Below are 20,109 nucleotides of genomic sequence, written 5' to 3' on the forward strand. Positions count from 1 at the left end.
GGAGATTTTAGCTTAACTAGAAATAACATGGAAACCAACTGTTTAGACACTGATGTAATTTTAGGGTGCAGAAAAATTCATCAGAAAATCTTATAAAGTGCTGGTTAATCCATATCTGCAATATTAACTTCATTTCAGGATTCAGTGAAAGGATATTCACAAATCAGAACAAATCCTGGTCTGTTTGACCAAGTTAGGAAGAATCCTGTAAACAAAAACTAACAAGGATTACGTGACTAAGAAATGACAGGTGTCTTCAAATATTTGCGAAGCACGTACAATTCTTTTTGACACAGAGTAGAACAAAGAAAATTGCAGCTTACAGCTCAATGTAAAAAATAACTTTATGGATATTTGTCCATCAAGGTGAAATAATTGTCCCCTACATGTTAATGAGTATCTTACTACTAGAGCAGAAGCTGAATGACATCTGTCACAATGCTACAAAAGAAATTCCAGATTTAAATGAGAAATTGAATTAGGTGGACCCTGTGTCAGGTCCCTTTAAGGTTCTATAGTCCATTTAGATTTCTTCTGCCTACTCAGAACTTTGCTTGCCCCGTGGCATCTAGAACACAGTATGATGTAGAAGAATTGAATTGGCAATCAGGCGTGGGCTCTCTCCTCAACTGACACGAATTAGCTCTGTAACCTTGGCAAGTTACTTCCCTGGGTCACTGGTGCCCTCACAATCAATGAAGAGATGGACCTGATTGATTAATGGTCTTATGTTTCTAATGTGATAGTAAAATCTCTCAGCCCCACTCATATGTAACGATTCATACAATTTTTTAACCTTGGCTGCAGTAGTCCCAGATAACTTATTTTGATACTTGGCTCTTGCGCATACCAACATGGTAAAATTTGGATGTTAACAGTAGTCCTGGAAAAATGTTCAGCAGCCTACATAACTCCTGCCTATCTTACAAGTACAAAAAAGCAGAATAAGAACAATACATTGATTTTCTCACCTTGCCACTTTCAGACTTCAAACTTAAATTTACCAGTTCTAAATCCCACCTAAGAATATGTAGCAGTGTCATTTTTTCTCTTTGTGATTTCTATGCATATATATATATTTCTATGCTAGCTTGAAAACTTGATAAATGAAAATTTTTAAAATTGTAAACTAACATCGTTTGTCACATAATAGGCTGGTCCTAGTGCGTTTAGACAAAAACTTGAGAACAACTCTTCAAGAACAGGTATGGAAGCCAGATAAACTCAAGTTAAAACTTTGTAGATAGGATATAGCCTAATCCCTTCATTTTACAGGTGAGGAAACAAACCCAAAGAAGAAAAGTGACTTTTCCAAGGTCGAACAACCTAGTCAGAGGTGGTACTACCTCATCCTCACCCAATTTATCTGGACTGACAGGCCAGTGATCCTTTTGAACTATAGTACAGCATAAGCTTATTTGCTCTTTCATTAAACATAATTTTATTTAAATGTCTCTTCAGTTACGCCTTACTCTTCATTGAAGAGAGTAGATTGGTAGGTTGTGCCTTTCACATTTCTCAAATTAATGAATTGTATATTTAAGTAACTCTAATTCATTTTACTAGGCTCAGTAATAGCTCTGGTTGTGTTAAAACCTAGTGAAGATGGTAACTAATCAAATCAAGTATTTACTTCAACAGCACATTTACTACAAATTATATAACATGCTGAGAATAAGCCATTACATTGAATAAAGTATCAGAAGTTAATACTAATTGGTGATGGATGGGCTTTTAGCTAATTGCTTTGGTTTAAAACAGGCAATATATTAAAAAACAATGATAGCATGTTGCATTCTAATGATGTGCACCCCAAATATCCTGTGACCAAAAAGGGACCTATTTATATATTTGGATTGTTTTGAGTTAAATTTGCAGAATGGAGAGAGAAGTCGTTTGTCTAGTACATCTCGAAATGGATTGTGCCTCTGACTGAATAGTTGAATAAGTAATGCTAAGGAAGGAAGCAAATATCTGTAGCCTGGAAATGACCCACTTGACATTACAGTTTTAAAAAATGAAACAAAACAGGAAGTAAAGCATAGTCTTTATAAATAGTGAGCTAAAAGCTGTTAAGCTGGTTTTTTCATTAGAAGCCAAATAGACTTGAAAATATTTACACCCTTTATTTCCTCTTGTAGGCCATGTACTGAACTCGCAAAAGACAATTATAACATCTATAAAAAGTTTTAGTAGTATGCTTTAAGAAATGAAATCTTTATATTAGAAAAATGAGAAGTGCTATTTTAAATATGATTATGTATCTGCTGATAAAATGTAAAGTTCAACTATTGAACTAAGTTAACTCAGAGTTGATTATTTCTATGATTACTGCCTAAGGCAGCATACTAAAAGGTAAGAAGGGGAGCAGGTAGGTCAACATTTTTAAATGTACCCGTTTTCCAAATTACCTGCAAACTATAGTGGATTCATAGACTTTAAATCAAAACTTCTAATTAGCATTTTACATTATATTACATTACAACCAATCTTATTCAGATGATACTTATGTTTGTATTTAAACAATTTCAAATTATGTAAATACAAGTTTAAAACTTTGGTCAAGTCAGACCATTTATATTATTTCGCCAAAGGTCAAGATTTTAGTGTTTGGTGTTTTTTGTTTTCTGGTACTTTCTAGTTTGTTTTTGAGTGTAGAATTCTAGGCTCCAAGCCTCCTAGGTCCACCACTATAAAGTAGAATGGGCAGGTGGGAGAGAGACAAGAAAATACTTACATATCCCTGAATACATGTAATGCTATCAAGAATGACACCTAAATTTGCTAAAGTATCTAATGTAATACCAAGTGAAAAAATACATGTAAGTAGTTACACCTCCATAAAATAAAATGTGAATGCCTATGGAGTAAAACCAGAAGGCAATAAATACAATGAAAATGTATTTTGTCGAAGTAGAATTATGGGTTGAGTTTTTCCTTAGAAAATTATGTTGCTGTTATTTTTTATGATTACATAAGGTGAAAAACCTATTTTTTTAAGTCCAGGCCTCTGAAATTATAGGACCCCACTATAGACCAAGAAGTAACTCAAACATATTTTTAGCCTGGCTATCAGAGCAACATAGTATTTGGGTGATATTGAGTTTTTTGTTTAGGGTTTTTGTTTTGTTTTGGTAGGGCGTATAACAAATTGTATAATATCTAAAACTCTCATTTAGTACCAAGTCTAATGAAAATATTTCTAAGCAGTACCTACATATTACATCTATTAATGTTACAACCCCCGCAGTGCATTGTTATAACTGTTAGTTTACCATCTGTAGTCATTTCTTCAGCTCAATACAGCTTTGCCCACATTCACCTCATTTGCGCTGTTGTTGGCAAATATATTACACATATATTACATTTCTATATGTATAGGTCCAACAATATAGTAGGTACATATTGTTTTATAAAAATGCTTTTTAAATCTGACCCCCTGCTCAGTCCAAAATAATTCCCATATAACTTTTTCTGTTGTTGTTAATCCTCACTTGAGGATATTTTTTCATTGATTTTTTTTAGAGAGTGGAAGGGAGGGAGAGAGAAACATCAATTGGTTGCCTCTCACACACACCCGGACCTGAGCCATCAAATCTGCAACCGAGGAATGTGCTCTTGACTGCGAATCAGGCCCATGACTCTGGTGGGTGGGCCAACACTCTAACCACTGAGCAACACGCACTAGGGTCTGTATAATTTTTGACTCCCCAAATCTTAACTACAGTTAGCCCTTCACATCCACAGATTCAACCACGGTTTGGAATCTGCAGTTGGGAATTTGAAGATACTGTTTTCTATCCATGGTTGGTTGAATCTGCAGGTGCAAAACCTAGGATATGAGGGGCTGGCTGGCTGTATTTACTGGGGGTGGGGTGGGAATCTGCGTTTAAGTGGAAATGGGCAGTTCAAATCTCTGTTGTTCAAGGCTCAACTGTCTGTCTACCCTTCCCTTGGTAACTGAAAGCTTCCTGACAACAGAATTCATACTGTAGGAGCAGAAAATATTCCAAAGAGGTAAGACTTAATTTTTGTTCATTTCAAAGTTTTAAGTCAATAGAATAGCTTCATAATATGAAGCTGTGACTTTACATTTTTCTTTTTGTATTTTTAAATTATTATGTTAGAGGGGGGAAAAATAGCAAAACTAACCGTACAGGGAAGAATGGAAGGTAGGTAGTTTTTGGAAACTTAGACATACTAATTGATCTCTTGGAGCCACAGTATTATTATCAGTTAAAGGGGGATGTTGATAATATCCATTCTGTTGACCTCAGATATTAAGCAATTCAGTGCTCCCAACTTTACAGATGAGTAAATGGTGATTCATAGTGGTAAGGTATTGACCCAAGGTTACAGTCAGTGTTAAAGCAACAACTCTGTTCACATGTGGCTCAAAGGTGTAGCAATCTAAGTAGAAAGAGCATGCAGTTACAGAATTGGTTTTTTGTTTCTTGTTCTCTGGGAAACTTTGGACACGTTACTTACGTAATATGAGTGTTTTCCATCTTTATACTTCACCTAATAAATACCTTACAGAGTTGTTGGGAAGATAAAAATGAAAAACTGATTGCAGTGATGTGCTAGTAAATGGTTAAAATCAGCTCTTGAAGCTGATGGAAGAGCCATGATTTGTAGCATTTGATGATTTCCTTAAGATACCTATTTCTCCTGCTATCAATTTCAAGCTTCCAACAGTTAAAAACAAGGCTGGCAAGATTCCTGAAAATTTAACAATTGCTTCTCACAAGCCCATATGAGCTGGCACAGGCTGGCTCTAGCGCACCACAGAATGGAAATACTTGGCATGTAGCAAGTACTCAATAAACCTTAGTTGCCCTCTAATCCTCACAAGACACAGGGTCTTTCCACCATGCCATGTAACTATTGCTTGATGAACACAGTCTCTTTGAACTCCCCAAGAGATGAGAGTCATTGTTGTAATAATCTATGTAAATAAAGTGAACTCTCTTATGTGAAGAAGCCCGCGTAGGGCCTTTGGGGGGTATATCTGAAATGATCTTTCTGCAGTACGGGATGTGTGAAGTGGCTAGAATTCACCTTGCAGAATCCTTGTGATTTCCCAAAGAGATAGGTTGACATTGTCTAGAACAGATAAAACTGAGATAACGTCCAAGCCTGTGGAGACCATAAAACAGAAAAGAAATGGTGATTTCAAATATGAACTTTGGAAGGAAGATGATTTGAACTACAATTGAGCTCTTTTTCACAAGGAGCAGCTCTATGTAACATTCCAGGATGAGTAGAAATGACATTTATTTACTGTTTCTTAATGGTTTCCCTGAACAATTCCAGATAGAGCCCCTGCCCTGTTTGTTTGCCTGCTTGCTTAAAAGGTGCACTATGGACTTCCATTGCAAGCCAAGGAGTAACTGATACAGACTTGCCCTCCCTCTGTAAACAACTAGGAAACTGCACAAGGTATATGAAACAACTGTTTTCAGATATTGGGACCACAGTATGTTTAAGACTGTGATCCCTAAGAAAAGAAGAACAATTGAAGTGAGCCCTGCAATTTTCCTGGCTTGCTACCTGGAAGTAGGGTTGCCAGGTTAAATCTAGGATGTCTGGTTAAGTTTGAATCTCAGATACATAATGATTTTTTAAATTATAATTATGTATAGAAATGCAATATTGGATTTTTATTCGTTAAACCCTGCAACCCTACCTGGAGGCAATTTTTATACTGCAACAAAGGGAGAGGAAACTAAATGTTGCAAGCTAATTTCACTAGGATGGGGCTGAGGTGGCTAGAATTTGCAGGGCAGGATACTGTAGGGAAACAAGGTGCAAAGTGAAAGAACTCCAGAAATTCATACAAAGGCCCCCTTGATTCCTTGGTTGAATATTACTCTGTGTGTGCATAGGGTGAAATTCCTAGAAGGTCAGGTAAAGGAAAAAGACTAAAGAGTTCACACAGGATTTGGAGACATTTGAACTCCATCTATCCAGGGCAGAGAATCTTCTTTGACTATTTGGGGCCATCAGAGGAGATCTGAGAAGGGTCACCTATTAGCAGTAGGGCTTTATTGGCCCTAGAATAAAGGCCAAACAACCCACTGCAACAAAGCTTTAAACCAAGCCTCAGAAGAATCAAAGTGCCCGGCCATGTGGCTCAGTGGTTGAGTGTGGACCCATGAACCAGGAGGTCACGGTTCTATTCCCAGTCAGGGCACATGACCCAATTGTGGGCTTGATCCCCAGTAGGGGGCGTGAAGGAGGCAGCCGATCAATGATTCTCTCTCATCATTGATGTTTGTATCTCTCCTCCCATCCTCTCTCTGAAATCAATAAAAACATATTTTTTTAAAAAAAAGAAAGAAAGCGATCTACAAGTAAATTAGCTGCCCGCCAAAACAAATTTCACTGCTTTTTAAAGAGGGCAACAAAATTTCAACACTCAACAATATATTTGTAATATCCATCCAATTTAAAATGACTACACATGCAAAAAAGTAGTAAATTCTGGTCTATAACCAGGAGAAAAATCATAGACAAACCAAAAATGACTGAAGTGATAGAATCAGCTAACAAGGAGTATAAAACATTTGTTGTATGTTCAAGGATTTAAAGAAAAATATAAAATGAAGAAAATTAAAACTATAAAGATATAAATTGGGCAGCCAATTTCCCTTCGTAATGCCACTTCGCATAAGGCTGATGTGTGTTGTGAGCACATACCACCGAATGGCACATGAAAGCAAGAAAAAAACTGATTCATTTGTTTCAGGACAGCATAGAAAAAGTGGAGGTATGCCCTCTCTGAAAGAATTCATTCTCAGAGTTCACAAGAAAATAGCCAATTCTTGACCGTAAAACATGCGAAAAAATGCAGATCTGAAAAAATAGGCTCTTGTCCAAAACCGTTTCCTCCACTTTAGAGATGAAGTCAAGAGGCTTCAGAACCTAGTTTACATCATAACTAGAGAGGGGGTAGGAAGGAACGGGCTTGTACCCAGGATGTTACAGATGAGCTCTTACGCGTTACCTGCAAGTGTGCTGATATGGTTCTGTACTTGGATTATTCAGCTATTTCAAATGCATGTAAAGAAGGATTCATTTATGCTTTTTAATCGGGGAAAAACACACATTTTTGTGGCTTAAGACACTTAATTTGTATCTAGGAAGTTTGGCTTAGCTTCTGTGTTATTCTCTATAGATTTCTTTTCACATTTCCCTTTAAACACATGCAAAGCCATACGTTTCATCTTTAATCTCTCAGTTTTACCCCTTGTCTCTTCCTTTCTCCCCTCTTTTTACCTTCATTTGAATCCCATTAAAAATTTTCTCTTAAGTCAACTATAGGTAATTTTACCATGCTGTTACATCATTCTAACTTGAAAAATAAATATTAACAGTAACCACCAAATAAAGATAAATAATTATGGTGAAAAGGGAAATCTCTTCTATCAGGAAATAACTGATGGACTTGTCCTTTCATCATGAGGTTCAGCAAGGTCCAGCTTATTCTGATACAACTGTGATGGTCTAGAGAGGCTAGGCAGGTATTTATTTAAATCACTGAATTCTGCTCCCCTCCCGCCCAAAAAAGTGGTTCTAAGAAGCATGTGGTAGGCACAGTGCCAAGAGAATACATTTTCTCCTATTGCCAAACTTCAACTGTGTTGGTCAATAAAGTAAGAGGGCATTCAAGGACAGCCCCTTTCCACTGTCGTGTCCAATATGACATTAGATTACATCCTATTTGTAATGCCAACAATTAGCCACGTCCAAGCCTTAGCATTTAAAAACACTTCAAAGAGTGAAGATATTCTGAAGAAGATGCCAAAAAACAAAATCAAATTGAAGTCAAAGTATTTGCCACAGACCTGAGCAGAGTCAAGTGGCACTGCCCTGAGTGGGACTAAAAGCTGTCCCAGATTAACCTCCCTTGAGCAAGAGGAGAAACCAGCTGGACCAACGCTGCCGAGAGGCTTTTGCTTCCACCCTGAGGATTACAGCCTGTTCTCCAAATTCTTGTGATCAAGTTCTTGTGTTTTTGAAATTCTTGGGACCAGAACGGGTAGAGGAGATACGGAAGGCAAACTGATTTGGATGTGATAAGAGTGAAAAGAGAAAAACGAACAGAGGAGGAGGGGGAGGGGAAGGAGGAGAAACACGCAGAAGAGGGGCCAGTTTTCATTCTTGGAGGAGGGAAGGGGCACGGTTGAGAGGTTCGTGCTCAGACGATTTTTGGTTGGGCCATGAGGGCTGGCTGGGAAGGGAGAGGGGAGGTTTCACAACATACGTACAGAGACTTATTTAGAGTTTCTCACTGTTCATCCAGCCGGTTGACAGGCTTTAGGCCCTGGCTGGGTGGCTCAGTGGGCTGGAGTATCATCCCGGTCACCAAAATGCTGCGGGTTAGACCCCAGGGCAGGGCACACGCCCAGGTCGCGGGTTCAATCCCCGTCAGGGCGCGTACGGGAGGCAACCAATCGATGCTTCTCTCTCACATCTATGTTTCTCAATCTCTCAAAAAAAAAATCAATAAAAATGTATTCTTAGATTAAAAGGATAAAAAAAGAAAGGAGACATGAAGTATATCGTCATGTTCTGTACAATTTATGTGAAACAACTTCGACGCAGTTGTCACTTGAATAATGTATGACCCTCTTCGCCACTCTTAAAATAAGTCCATTTCTGTACATATCCTCGGGTGAAAATGAAAAAAAAAAAAGTATTTAAAGAATTCCGGGCCCTGCCGGGCATGGCTCAGCGGTTGAGCATCGACCCAGGATCCAGGCGATTGGGGTTCGATTCTCGGTCAGGGCACATGCCCGGGTTGCGGGCTGAGTCCCCAGTCGGGGGTGCGCAGGAGGCAGCCCATCAGTGACTCTCTCATCATTGATGTTTCTCTCTCTCTCTCCCTCTCCTTTCCTCTCTGAAATCAATAAAGATATATTAAAAAAAAAAAAAAAAGAAGTGTTCCGAGTACTAAAGAGAAGATCACAAAATGAGAAGTGATTTCTAATGGTTTGGGAGGAAAAAATTAAAGAGCATCATCCAAAGACTCCAAAATACCCAAAGCTCTGATTACCGAGAATATATTAAAACTGATAATAGACTCAATATGCCCCATACAACAAATGGCATATCCATATTCTCCCAAAATCCTGAGTCTTCTCAAGGCCAGGGACCATTCATGCACCTGGTACATAGTAGATACAAATGTTTGTTAAAATGAGGGAACATAATCGAGAAGTACAGTCTCTAAAGCTATTAACATTGCATAAAACATAGCTTTGGGGTAAGGATACTTATTCTGGAACAATAAATATCCTTATTTAGAGTCTATGTCATTTAACAAACAACTTTAATTCGATTAAAATAAAATCAGGTGATATTTTTCCCCCCATAAATTCATAGCAAAGAATTCAGAATGAGATGGAGTTTGTTGCTTTGTGAGCTACTGAAGTGGCTGGTCGACAGGATATCGGATTTGTGTCCTTTGCGTCAGTAAGTAGCCACTAGTTAGGAGGGATCTAGCACAAACCTTAATCTTCTAGATCTCTTTGTTCTTCCTGTTGGGTTCCTGTGAGGACTAAAGGAAATAATGATTGAATACAGATTATTATTAACCAACAAGGATCTTTTTTTGTGTCATTTGTATGAGAATATTAGCTCTAGTATATGTAATACTCATTGAAAAATAAATATTCGAACAACTTGTCAGAGGGATCTTATCCTTTCGGGTCATTTGATTCTAGAAACTGGCAAAGAGGATGGTATTACTTCCAGATGGAATTAATAATATATGTGGTTATCGTATTTAGTTAAAAAAAATACAAAACCAAACCACAATTTTGAGTGGTATTTTCTCTCGAATGTTAAATTTAAACAATTTTAAATATGAAATACATTAAATTAGTAACAATGAATTAAATAAATAACAATGAATTTATTTTTAAATGCTTGCATCCTGATTTTACTCTTAGTCTGCTTAAGAGGATAGACTAGTGGCTTATGAAAACCAGACTCTCCTCCAAAATCATCCCCAAACCACTTCAGTGGTTCACCTGTTAAATGAATTATATTACTGTGTGTTTGCTTAGCAGATGCACTCTTCTCTAAACTAAGCCACCAGTGCTCAAGTTTTTATTTTTCATGTGCTATGCCTAATGCTATGACAAGGATGCTATAAAGCAATGGTCCCAACCTTTCCTCCCTCCCTCCCTCCCTCCCCCCCCTCCCTCCCTCCCTCCCTCCCTCCCTCCCTCCCTCCCTCCCTGCCTTCCTTCCTCTTTTCTTTTCAATGTGAATCGCCTGACTGTGTAGTTGACTTCTGTTTTAGGGCTCCTTCCAAAACAAGGATCAGTTCTAGATTCTCCTTTTTAGGATTCACTCAGTTTCTTAAATCTGTAAGTTTGTCTTTTGCCAAATTTATTTCTGTGAATACTTTTTCACCCCTGCATTTTTCCTCCTTTCCTCTGGGACTCTGAGGACACAAATATGGTCTCTTCTGTTATAGTCCCACAGGTCACTGAGGTCCTGCTCCTTTTTGCGGGGCTTTTTCCATTCTGTTTTCTTTCTGTTGTTCAGATTGGGTAATTTCTGTTGCTCTCTCTTCAAGTTCATTGATATGTTCTTCTGGTCTCTCCATTCTATTAATCCAGTTGAGGTTTTTTTTTGTTTTTTTGATTATGGCATTTTTCAGTTCTAAAATTCTTATTTGGTTCTTTATAGTTTCTATTTCTTTGCTGAGGTTTTTCATTTTTTAAATTTGTTTCAACTGTGTTTGAAATTCCATGTTGAAGCATTTTGTTTTTATGATGGCTGCTTCAAAATCCTTGTTAGAGAATTCCAGCATCTACATAATCTTAGTATTAGTATCTGTTCATTGTCTCTTCTCAAGTTGAGATTTTCCTGGTTCCTGATATGAGTGATTTTCAGTTGTATCTTGGACATTTTTGCTATTCTGTTATGAGATTCTGAATCACATTGAAATGTTCTGCTTTAGCACCATACCAGTGGAGGAAGGTGGTGATGTCTAGTTACATTACTGTCACATGTGTGGACACCCAGAATACCCCCTTGGTCTCCATTGAGCCCTGGGAAGCAGAAGGGCATCACATTCTTGCTGGGGGGTGGGAGGGTGGGAGTTCAGGCTCCCCACCAGGCCTCTGCTGACACTACTCGGGGCTGGGAAGCCGAGTTTCTGCTGGAATGGGGTAAAAGTCCCAGTCTCCCACTCAGCCCCCTCCCATACCACCTGGGCAGGGAGGGATGCCTCATTACCACCGGGTGGGGCTGAAGTGCTGGCTCCCAGGATGGTCTTTACTGACAACCTGGGACAGAGGGTGGGGTGCTCCCATTACTGCCAGGTGGGGATAGAAACCCTGACACCCCCAGGAGGGAGGGGAAGAGGAGTGCCTTGGTATAGCTGGGCAAGGGCATAGATCTAGGCTCTCCATTCACAGTTTTTTCTTGGTATTTGGCTGGAGTAGAGCAGCTGTTCTCTAAAAGTTCCCTCTTTTGCTAGGCTACTCCTCTCCTTGTCCTCTGGCTAGAGTGAGTTGACTTTTCTTGGGGCTTTTTTTTTGGTCTGTTGGCTTTTCCAGGCTGCCTGCTTCTCCAGCACCCAGTCTGGGCTATACAAGGCAAGAAGAAGACCCATGTCACCACGTGCCTCCTTGGGTCTGAGAGCCCTCACAGGCCTGCCTTCTTCTCTCTTTCTTATATTTGATGTATATACAGAGCCTTCTTATATTTGTTGTATATACAGAGGTGGGCAAAAGTAGGTTTACACTTGTGAGTACGTGAAACAGTTTATTCTTGTATTATTATTTATTTATTATTGTATTAGTTATTATTATTAACCTTTTCCCACTCCTGTATGATGTCCAAGGCCTTGCACTTAGCCAAGGAACAGTGCACTTAGTCTATTCCATCTTGTCCTGGAACTGGGAACTCAGTATCAGGTTTCTGTGTTTCTGCTCTCACTGCCATGGCACCATACACAGTGGTTCCAGGAGGAAAGATGGACATTCCAGACCATATACTTTTTATTGCTAACACACATCACCCTTAAGTTCCAGTCCATCTAGGTGGATATAAAGGGTTTTAGCTCCACACCCAACACAACAGTTTCCCCTCCCAGTGTCAGTGCAGCTGGTGGCAAAAAGGACAGTTCTGGGACTAGAAATCTAAATGTCCCAGGTGTTGGTTGTTTGCTTCTGCTTTGGGAAGTATGACCCCACCAGCCGAGTTTCTTCAGGAAACACACCTGCCAAGACAGGATCTCTGTTCTCTATCAGGAAGGCTCCACCTGCTTTTAGGGCATGTGAGAGCTTAACTATCTCTTGAGGATAACTTCTGAATTGAGGTAAGAGAAGGAACCATCATGTTTATCTATTTCAGATGCACTCTCTAACAACCAACATGAGCACTCCAAGCCTTGAAATCCTTGCTGTTGGCACACATTTCCAACAGCAATTGGGGCTGCCACTTAAGGACGTGCCGTTTGTGCATTACACAAAGGCGCCCAGCCAATGGGACAGAGGGAGCTGAGCTGCAGCCCAGGCTCCGCTTGCCAAGCCCTGTACCCACGGGGCTGCATCACCCAGAGGGAGCGCCTCTTTCAAATTTGCACAAAGGCTCCCTATAAGCAATCAGCTGGGCTCTGAGCCTAACAATAGCAGCATTGCAGCATCTCAAAAGAAATGGTCTCTTGTATTCCATAAATCCATTATACTTGAATATTCAATTGATACTCATACATAATTTATGTCATCACTTCAAAATAATTTCTTTTCAGAGATTCAGGCCTATTACAATGAGCTCCAGATCATCCGAGGTAGGACACATTGTAAATTTCTGCCTGGGTCTCAAATTGGCTTGTAAAAGGGATTTTTCATTATCTCCCTAGGACTGCACCTTTCCATTAGTGAAGGTTAATTATCAGATGGTGGGCAGAGAAGATAGGTTTCCTGATGTGCACAATCCCCTGTCCCTTAGCTGGGAACAAAACCCTCCTCACTCCCCCACTGGTCTGTGACACATCAGAATGTCCACCCAAGGCCATTGAAAATCCCTGCTGTAATCACTGATTATATCTAGATCCTGAAGGTTGAAACTAAAGAGCAGGGAGAAGAGACCCATTTACTTGTCTACTTATTTTTTTATTTTATTTTAATTAATTAATTAACTTATTTATCTTCACTGGAGGATATTTTTTTCCATTTCTTTTCAGAGAGAGTGGAAGGAAGTGGAAGGGAGAGAGAGAGAAACATCGTTGTGACACATCCATTGGTTGCCTCCTGCAAGAGCCTCACCGGAGGCCAGGGATGGAGCCTGCAACACATGTGCATGCCCTTGGCTGGAATCAAACTTGGGACCCTTCAGTCCAGGGGCCGATGCTCTAACCACTGAGCCAAACCGGCTAAGGCCATCACTTGTCTACTTAGCCAGTTAGTGCCCATTTAGTGGATATATCTCTTCTCAGAATAAGAGTTTTAAATTTCTTGGACTAGGCCCACACCAAGGTTGTGGCTTTGATCCCTGGTAGGGACAAATACAGGAATCAACCAATGAACGCATAGATGAGTGGAGTAGTAGATCACTCTCTCTCTCAAATCAATCAACCAACCAATCAATCAATCAATCAATCAAGATTAGGTACTGCACACACACACAAATTTAAAAATAAAAAAATAAATAAATTCCTTGGATCAAATAAATGTTATAAAATGTACCATTGGTCTTAGTCTGACTATGAACCAAGTAGTGATCTTGGTGTAAACAGTGGGCTCACATCAAAACCTACACAACACTGACACATTATTTCTTGGCTTCATTAAAATGTTAATTCTTCTTTTGGAAAATATTAATATTTTCAAAAATGAAAATGATGATGAGCTGGTCACACTGCCAAAAGCACTAAACTGGGCTTTGCCAATGCCACAGACTCAGTTCAGCAAATCTCTCAACACTGCTGCACCCCAGGACCCATGTCCACTCAATAGGAGTTTTAGCTAGTTCTAGAGCACTCTTGTTTCTAAACACCCCAAACAAGTACAGCTCGAGTGAGTAACGTCCTTCAAGTTGCATTTTTCCCCTTGTAAACACTTACTGTAATTTTCTTAATGCATTTAAAACTTTTACCTCCTTTGTTTGGAAATTGATTTCCCATCTACTAAACTCTCCTTTTTCAAATGTACTCATTTTTAACACCAAAGAGAAGAATTCTATAAATAGTCACAACCCTTTTGCAAAACACTGTTATGCCACAAGGAAGACTCTTTGAAAATCCACTGAAAGGAAAAATAAAAATCAATTTGGGAGACTTGCTATATGTTTTCTTTGAATAGTTAAGGGTGAGCAGAATAAATTCTTTATTACCTTCCCATATTTTGTGTTCCACTGTGTAAGTGTAATGTAAAACATTGTACAAGAAATAGCATTTTGAAAAGTAGATTAAATCGTAGAACTTGGCTAATATGGCTCTCTAAAATGCTTGACATAAGTCTACATCCTGCCATATGAATGGTCTTCTACTGTTAAAGTGTTGTTGAAGTGTGTGGTTTGGAAGGATTCATCCAATGTGAAGGATTAAAACAGAACGAAACTCATTACAAGACCAGACCCTGTTCCTCTTTCTGCCATGTGCTATGAGATCTCAGATAAGACACTTTCCCTGCACATTTGTTTCCACATCTGAAAAGTGAAGAAGCTAAATTAGATGCTTATTAATAGGCTCACAGTCCTCAAACCCTGTCAAATAGTTCTTGGACTAATCTTTAGAAGTCTCAAGTCATTAGAAGAACTAATAATTCCTAATTTACAGATGAAGAACCTGGGATTCAAATAAGCTAAGTAACTTGTTCAAAATCACAGAGCTAAACTGTCTGAATCCAAAGCTCATGATTTTAGCTCTACCTCCTTTCAGGAGAAAACTATGGATTCCATCCATAACTTTAGCATAAAATCCGTATCCTATAGAAGAGCCCCCTTGGAAAAAGTACTGAACTGCTCGAGAGTTGGCCTTTCTGCCTTGTCCTTCAGTTAACTAGGATGGCTTTTCATACTGTGGTCCCTGGACCAGAAGCCTCAATGACACCTAAAAAGCTGCCGGAAATTCCGATTCTCAGGCCCGGAGCCATACATACTGAATCAGAAACGCTGAGAATGGGGGCCAGCAATCTGTTATTTAACAAACCCTCCGGTGACTCTACTACACACTACAGTTTGCTATCCCCTGCACTAAGAGGTGACCTTGGAAATGGATGCAGGAACTCCGAGCTCCAGCTCCCAGCTCTGAAACCCTGTGGTCCTTCTCTGACCTGACATCTGAATTATTAATAGAAGCATAGATCAGATTCATATCCTTAATTTTGAGAACTGATACCCAATAAAGTGAAGGAGGAAGAGGCAACGGGGACAATTGGGGCCTTTCATCTAGTCCTCAAATAGTCCACGCGGCAATTTTGTTTGTGATGATTTACGGCAGCGATGCCTGTGACATCCCAAATTAGAACATGTTTTCTGGAGTCACTCTGAATGCAACCAGCTCTTTGGGAACTTAAAAATTTATTAGGCTACTTGAAGCTCTGCTCAAAGAAAGACAGAATCAATTAAAAATATGCATTCTGTTTCCTTAGCCCTGCTCTAAGTCATTCAGGAGACAGTTTCTGGGAATGGAGTGTAATGGCTCTTTCTTTTGCAAACTGGAACAAAATAATACCTCACTTCCCAGGGGTTAAAACCTCTCCTCCCACCCCCACCCCCCAGAAGATGACATATATTTCAGGATCCATTTCACCCAGAGATGACATAACCGGCCTTCCAGGTAGCTTCAGGAACTCATGTTTCCTCAGCTTCGCAATGACTCAGCCGATGCCAGGGAGTATGAATGGCCTTAAGTACCACACTGGCGCCAAGGGTCATATTTTCATTATTTATTAAACATTTTACTTGCCCGCAGCCTCAGTCCCTGTAACTCCATCCTTATGTTATGCACAGCTTGGGTCAGAAATCTCTTCATTAGGCCTACCCCTGAGGTTAGAAAAGATACCATTTTTCACTTGCAAGGTTGAAACTACAGATCTATCATCCGAATGTCTGGTGCACAGTGACCATTCAACACACGTCTGTTGAATGAAATAATGAGTTGGCTATGGTTATGCACAGGCTTAAATGTAGCTTGTAAGTAGCAATACTAGTTGTAGACCATTTTAAACACACAGTCTTCCCTATTTCTTTTACGACTGGGAAGGAAACTAACATGTCTGAGCACTTATTATGTATGCCCCGAGCACTCTGTGCATCTTTGTCTCGCTTAATCCTCACAGCAACCCTGTGAGACTGGAGTGGTTCGTCCCATTTTGTAGGCAAGAAAACTGAGTCTGAGATTCCTAAAATTGTACAGCTGACAAATGGCAGAGCCAGAATAAGAACATGTTTCTTATTCTTCCTTTTTCCCTGCTGTCCAATGCCAGATTTGGTTGGTGGGCAAAATGGCTCCTCAGAATTGGGCTCAGGCTGTGGCCTTGAAACAGGTCAATGTTCGAGAAATCTAGGATCTACCTTGAAATAACAGAGACAACTGATTATGGCAGAGAAAGGGAGAAATAAGTACCCTGTACATTTTGTTTGTTTTATCAAATATTTTGTACATATAAAACCATTTATGGGTATGTCATTTATATATATAAAATATAGATACATTTAAAGAATATAATAAAATAAACACTTATGTGCTTACCCCCCAGCTATGTGTATTATTTCTTCACTGTATCGCTTTCTTTTAAATATGTTTTTATTGATTTTAGAGGGAGAGGAAGGGAGCAGGAGAGAGAGAGAAACATCAGTTGCTTTCTGCACGCTTCCTACAGGGGAGCCAGCCTGCAGCCTGGGCATGAGCTCTGACTGGGAATTGAACCAGCGGCCTTTTGGTGCCCGGTATGATCAACTGAGTCACACCAGCCGGGGCCTTCACTGTATCCCTGACCCAGAAGTAATCAGGGAGAGGCTCAGACAAAAGGCAGACACCAGGGGAATGCAGAGGGGCCCCTCAAAGGCCTCTGGGCTCCAGAGGCTCCTAGTCCTGCTTCAGGGTGTCTTTTAAAGAGACACTCGCCCAGACCAGCCTGGGGGTGGGTCAGCCTGCAGAGGTCAGTTAAGTGTCACCCGTCTCCTTGATGAGTCTCACCCCCTCATCCAGGACTTGGTTCTCCAGAAGTCACAGAGCTGAGGGTCCGTGCAGGTGGAACCCGGGGACGCAGGTCCCAAAGGGCCTGGCTCAGGTTCTTCTCCACGGCCACGGCGTCCTGAGTTTTGCCCCACTCATCTTGGGAAGGCTTCAGCAGATCCTGGAAATGAATGTGGCCTCCATGCCGGTTTTGCACCTTTGATAGATGCTTGGGCCCTTGCGCTAACTCCTGGAAGAACCGGCCACGCCTTCCAGAGCCACATCATCACATTGGAAATAGAAGCCCAGAGAGGAGTAGGCGTTGGAGGCCCACAGATGCAGGCTGGCCAGGCGGCTGACCGCAGCCTCCACCTCGGTGGAATAATTCTGATGAATCTGAGAGCTCATGGGTGTTCAGCAGGAAGGAAGGTCAAAAAACAGAGTCGGCTGGTCTCGGAGGCTGAGGATGCCTGGGGTGGCTCCGAAGCTGATGACTGGAAAAGAGGTTGGAGGGTGGTTGAGGCTGGAAGAAGGGACGTCCCTGGGTCTGGTCCATCCAAACACTGCTGAAGCAAGAGACAGATCCGGGGGACCGCTGAGGGCACGACCTCTGTGTGGTTTTATTACATGTGTTTGTATATGTATGTAGAAAATAGATTATTAACTTTGTTTTTAAACTTTATATGTAAGGTATTACACTGCAACTATTCTACAGTTCTTCTTGCTTTTTTAATTTAACATTAGTTCGTGAATTTTATCCACATTGTTGCATAGAGCTGTGGTTCATTCATTTTCACACTGCACAGTATCCCATTGTGCGAGCACATCATGATCTATGGCCCATTCTGTCAGTGGCCATTTGGATTGTTTCTAGTCTTCGACCCTCACAAACAGTGCTACCATGAACATTTTTGTTCATGTTTCCTGATCACATGTATGTTTCTCGAGGTAATTGCTCCCTAGGAGTAAATTGCGGAGTCATAGGGGATGCACATGTTCACCTTGATAAGATAATGGCAGATTGTTCTCTAAAGAGTTTGGACCAGTTTATATTGCTACCACGTGGCAGGAAAAGAGGAGGGAGCATGTCACACCCTCTTCCTCCGTAAGTGTCCAGCACACATTGGGCTCCAGCACGCGGAAGGGCACAATTTAATTTTAAATAGAGTTTGGTGTTGTCAGTGTTCTATGGGACTAGATACTTTGAAATTTTGAACTGAGAATGTGCTGGACACTGGCAGTGACCATAATACTTTCTATTACCCAACAGAGAACCAAAAAGTCCTTAAAACCGTTGGAATTTTCATCCAAGTATGAGAGAAGAGACAGTCACATGAAAGGGTAAAGGGACAGTGGGAGGCAGATATTAAGTAGTTTCCTGGTAACGTTCTATAAGTACTGATTTTTAAAACTGATGTAACTAGAGGTGGCAAGAGAAGAGATTCAAGAAGGTGGCAAAGGCCAGATCTGAAGGCACAATGAGTCATGTGAGTATTTGGAACTTGCCCCTAATGGCCCTCAAAGGCCACTGAAGAGTTCTAGGGAGGGGAATTTTATGATCAACATTGTGTTTTAAAAAAACCTATCCTCTAGTTTCAGCTTAAATGATGGTTTTTAGGGTAAGAGAGCCGGGGGTCAGTGGTTACAGTGGCTTGGTCCAGGTTTGGGACACTGAGGATGAGAGAAAGGAAAGCATTTGAGATAAGCCTGGAAGGAGAGGGCGGTGTGGAAGGTGAAGGATGGCTCCCACCCTTCTGTCTGGATCCACCAAGCAGTCAGGCAGCAGTGCTTTTCCACAGACTGGGAATTCTTTTGCTTCCTTACTTTTCTTGGGAGACATACAGGGAGGACAGTAGTGTCTCCGTGTTGCTGATACCGTGACTAATACGCAAGAAAACCAGGTAATTTGCAGCAGTCCCCGTAGTTCGTTACAGGCAGAGCGCTGTTGGCATCTTACATTTTCTACTTCGAAGGACAAGGCTTGAAGTAGCTCCCTTAGATTGCATTTAGAAACAAATGCCCCACCATAGGTGAAGTGCAAAGGAAGAGAGCTCCTGAAGCCAACAGCCTTATTAATGTAAGAATTTTAAAAAAAAATTAAAAAAGGAAGCTTGCAAGAAACTGAGTTCTGATGTGGTCCTCAAGCTAAAAGTATTTACATATTCAACACTGTTTGCAAAGCAATAATCATGCTTCTTGGAACCATGGAAACTTTCCATAAAACCCTAAATTGTGATACAGTGGAGAAAACTCTGAGCTGGCCTAGGTAACCTTTTGTTTCTCTCACAGCCACCAGGTTCTGCAATTTAATTTTTAGAGCAGTATTTCTCAAACCTTAATGTGCACATGAATCACTTGGGGATCTCATTAAAATGTCAATTCTTCAGGTTTGAGGTGCGGCCCAAGGTTCTGCATATTTACCTAGCTCCCTGGGGATACCCAAGCTGCTGGTCTGATTTTTTAAAAAGCCAGGTTTTAGATAAACCCAGAACTTTTCAAAGTAGATGTGGGGACACTGAGAGTGATCAGAGTGAACAGACCCAAAGGAATCTCAGAAATGTGATTATATTGGGGATAAACAGAATCAAACCTTGGAAAATGGTGAGGCAGACAAACTTTGTCAGGTCTTTTTCCCCACTTGCCAAATTTCTCTCCTCATTCAGCACTTTGCCTTCCCCTCGGTCCCTGTCCCTGCAGATTAACTAACTGATCCTTCCCTCGGGCAGGCTGGAAGGTGGTGGTTCTTGTTACCTTTCCCAGGAAGCTGCATTTTGCACCTGCACCTTCTAGTCTCAAGACCCAAAGAATTAAAACGTTAATGTGGAATGACAGGTGATATTTGATATTAAATATCAAATCAATATCCTTAAAATCAATCTTTAAGATATGCCAAATGTTGAAAAGGAAAGCGTTTCTCTCCGAACAATATCTATTGGCAACTCCGCCTGTGCTCTCCTTAG

The 20,109-nt window shown here is 40.5% G+C and overlaps 1 pseudogene across 1 annotated transcript; it reads right to left on the reverse strand.

Annotated features, from left to right (window-relative positions):
* Nucleotides 1-17,059: 17,059 nt before the first annotated feature.
* LOC308563680 (ferritin light chain pseudogene) lies at nucleotides 17,060-17,557 on the reverse strand (annotated as a pseudogene). Its single transcript has one exon. The product of its transcript is annotated as a ferritin light chain pseudogene (transcript).
* Nucleotides 17,558-20,109: the final 2,552 nt, after the last annotated feature.

This window comes from Miniopterus schreibersii (genome assembly GCF_964146895.1).
Source record: "Miniopterus schreibersii genome assembly, chromosome: 11".
NCBI classification, from domain to species: Eukaryota; Metazoa; Chordata; class Mammalia; order Chiroptera; family Miniopteridae; genus Miniopterus; species Miniopterus schreibersii.